Source organism: Phytophthora infestans, genomic scaffold (genome assembly GCF_000142945.1).
Source record: "Phytophthora infestans T30-4 supercont1.154 genomic scaffold, whole genome shotgun sequence".
Taxonomy (NCBI): domain Eukaryota; phylum Oomycota; class Peronosporomycetes; order Peronosporales; family Peronosporaceae; genus Phytophthora; species Phytophthora infestans.
The window spans coordinates 91,802-96,046 of record NW_003303605.1 but is presented as its reverse complement, the minus strand read 5'-3'; positions in this window follow the sequence as shown (position 1 = coordinate 96,046).

Here is a 4,245-nt window from a genome sequence, read left to right as displayed (position 1 = left end):
GTTCACGACGTGGCTGATCCCCTTCCCCTGGCCTGGTTTTGACTTGTAGCAAAATGACCTCTCGCAGATTATATTTTTGTGGTAACTTGATTAACACCTTGCGTCCGGACGGTACTTGCCCAGAACGCGTAAGCGCATGTCGTAAGATACGGTATATCAATGTTACTACGTATTTGTATGGGTGCACTTTTTGACGTGAGGTTAGGTGCATTAATTTTCAACAGGGTTTTTCTTTCAATGTCGTAACTTTGACGGGATTCAGCGACAGTATTGTCTGCCTCAATGTTCGTAAACTGGACTGCCAGGTGCAGTTCAACAGATGGCTAAATTGCTTCACAGGCAGTCCACTTAAATCAAGAAACGCAAGGACGAAGGTACGATGGTTCAAGAAGCTGTGTATTTGAAACAAATCACTAATCAACTGACACGCAACCAAGCTCACTCGTCATCACTACCATTCTCGTTGTCACCACCGTTGCCGTCGTCGCTGCCAGCATCGTGCCCAAGTCGAAGTTCCCGTCGCGTCTTCTTTCTTTGGCCAGCTTTCTGGCCGAACCGACGGAGCACAATGCGCTTCCCTAAGTTTGGTGGGATAGCTTGCCCGGCGTCGAAGTCATCATGCCAGATATCATAGCATGTCTTCGTAACGCCCTTGTATTCCCGTCGAATACGGTTGCACAACCAGCATTTCGCATTATCAACGGAGCAGCGTTCGCAAAAGAACGTTGTTGCGAAGGACTTCTTCTTTTCAGTACGCAAGAGCGCGCAGACCTTGCACGATCTCTGCCGGCGTTTCTGGACCCCAGTAACGGTAACCCAATCTTCAGACTGCTGCAGCGCGTGCGTGAGGCGTACTGGGGTGCGCTGGCGCTTTTGGCTCGCAGGAGGCGGTGTTGCCTCCACTCCAGCAAAATCTTCGGCTTTGAGTTGGAGAAGTTGATTTTGAAGGACGCAAAACCACTCTGAGCGCTTCATAGCAGCCATCCCCTTGATCTTGGCCCCCTCTTTGTGCGTAAGATACGCATTTACCATGACCATGTCCAGCAAACCTAAGAATAGGCTCTTATAATATTTCGTGAACCTCGTCGACATTTGCAGTGAATACGACTGGAGACGGAGTTGATCGTGGACATCAACTCCGCTCATCCAGTTCTGGTAGTCATTTACAGCAGAGGGGCACGGCACTCGAACCGCACCGATACGTTTTATTTTTCGCTCAATTGTCGACGCCGCCATAATGGAGCCCGTACAGAGATAATAGACGGGCTTCCGGTCCCACCAAACACAGGAAATCATGGTCGGGATGTCGATCTGGGAAGGCCGAACGACGTCTTCCCCCTCGTGTTGTTGCTCTTCACCACTACTACCAGCTCCTGCTTGGTCTAGTTCCCCACCTTCTTCATCTCGGACTTGAGCATCAGCATCCGCCTCTTCCAGCAAGCCACTGTCGAACGCGTAGTCCACGACTGATTTCTCCCCCACGAAGACGTGCGTGTTGTCAGGACTCGAGTAGCTCCACTCAGTCTGGAGGCCACTCGGACGCTTGGACTTCCACCCCGCCGCCCGAAGCTGCCGCCATAAGTGGCCAAAGTCAATATCGTGTGTAGCGGCAGCCGGCGCGGCGGGCTTCTCGCGTCGACTATTCCGTATGCGCACCATCCAGCAAAATGTCGAATGAGTGGCTGTTCACGACGTGGCTGATCCCCTTCCCCTGGCCTGGTTTTGACTTGTAGCAAAATGACCTCTCGCAGATTATATTTTTGTGGTAACTTGATTAAAGTATTGAAAAAACTTTTCCGAGCCATTTGCTAATGACCTTCGTGCAATGTCGTAATATACGACGTAACAAAAATAATATGTCGTCTTATACGACGTTCGTAAGCAAGGTGTTAATTGGCATTCACGACGCATGCGTTTTATTAGTGGTGTACAGTACGTACATGACGGACATTGGTTTACCGTCATATCGAAAAGGTTGTACACTTCACCACGACATCGGTTGCCACAGCATCAAATGCCCTGGCGACACATCTTAGTCCTTATCGATCGCTTCCCTTACTTCCTTCAGCCAATCCTCGTATTTACATGCTGCTTAATTTTCTCAGCTTTTTCCTTAGCCTTCTTAGCAGCCGTGATGGGGCTCAGCTTTTTTCACACCGTCGACCAGAGCGCCCCCAAAACCTCTCTCTTACTCGATCTCCTCTTCTTTGTCGTCGGCACGCAGCAGCCGAACATCACCCACATGAGCTGAGACGGTAATATCTGATTTCTTTTCAACTAGAGAATTCAAAGTCTTGGCCGAAGATAGAGCACTGCTGCCGGCTTGGAAAGTGACCGCACACACCATCACTAGAATATACGTTGCGCGAATTCTTGGGAGTTAGAGAATCACAGAGGAGGTGTACTTGCCAAGTAATCGACTCGTTGCGCACTGTAGCAAGTTGCAGAATGAAGTTCTGGCTAGGAAGGAGGTGCCACTTTACTACACAGTGCAAATATCTGTCGCTGTCAGGTAGAACGTCTCATCTCGGAGATAATGATGTCCTTCCAATACGTACCCGATAACTGTCCGTTGTTATTTGTAAACATCAGAGCCGGATATAATGCTAACTTTGCGTGATTGAATAAATAGCATTGGTCAAGGTGGGTATAACAAAAATCTTTATGAGATATTGTGATAAACTTTTCCACTCCATGAAGGCTACAAATCGCCTCACCAGAACTTACAATATACGATCTTCCTGTGACTATTCTCGTTTCGATAATAGTTTTTCATGTGTTACAAATCCTAAATCTGTGCGTGAAATGGTAGGTGGAAGTAGAGGTGTGAACGGACGGTCAGAAACTTTCACCAACCGAACGGAACCGATACTTTCCTCGTCTGCTTGATACGAACAGCGAACGGATTGGTAGGGATTGTGAACGGCTTGATACTTTATTTTAATTCTTTTTCCTGAAGCGACTGCCTTTGCGTTTATGCACCTGCTCCAATTTACTTGTACAGTATAATAGCTGGTAAGCAGTGAATACTGCGCTCTTCATTCAGCAATAAAATCAGGCAGCTCCCATGACGACGTACCACTAAGACCATCATTTCGCCTGGAACACGTTGGTCAGAGATATGTAATAAAAATATTTGAACGACGAAATGCAAACACCAAAGCCATCATGACTATTTTAAGAACCACACTGAAGCTCAGCCCCCCCCTCCCGTATCGATATTAAGATAATCCTTTTGGCAAGGATTTTCACAACACCTGCTTTCAAGAGAAAGTTTATAGTCCGTTTCTTGAAAGTTGAGCGCAAACTCAACAGCGCAGTAGCGGTATCGGTTCAGTTCGCCTTTCTAGCAAGCGCTTACACCTTTGGTTGGAAGGATGTCTACTGTACAGTGCGGGCGGTAATTATACCGCCACCAAGTATTTTCGCGAAATTTTTACCAATAATACCCCTTCAAGCAAACCGCTGGAACCAATAGAAAGCCCACACCGAGACAAAGCAAATGGCGGTGGTTTGACGCCATTCCGAGTTCTGCCGCCTCCTTAACAGCAGAAAGAGTGTCGACCTAATTGCTTGACGCGGCGATTTCTATACTGCCACCCCAGATTTTGCCAGGTTAGCCGCGTTGTTCCCACTTAAACAGCACGTATGTTGCAGCCTGTGTACTAACTAATATGTGCGTGTATCGTATGCTCTATGATGGATAGTATTGGTGACATCCTGCATGCCTAGAGGTCGTGCATTGACAGAGAAGGAGAAAGGAGAAATTGAAGTTTTTCACAAGTGTGGATTGAGCGAGAGAGCCATTGCAAAGGCTTTAGAGCGTTCTAGACCGCTTGCTCACGCTTTTCTCGCCAACCCAGACGCCTACAACACGACCAAGCGCCCAGGCCGGCCCCCTAAACTGACCCTTACTGCCAAGCGCCGCCTCTTTCGAGAGGCTTCCAAGGGGCGGTTGAGCTCTCCCAAGCTTAAAACGCAGCTTGAATTGCCCATTAGTGCTCGACGAATCCGAGAGCTGCTTCAAAAGAGCCCGGAGTTCAAGTACGAGAAGCGTATGGCGACCCCCGTGCTCACCAAAAAACATAAGGAAAATCGCCTCAAGTGGGCGCGTGAGAAGGTGACTTGGGACGCTGCAAAGTGGTCAAAAGTCGTCTTCTCTGATGAGAAGAAGTTTAATTTAGATGGTCCTGACGGCCTACAGTTCTACTGGCACGATTTACGGTTCGAGCCGCAGGTCTTCTC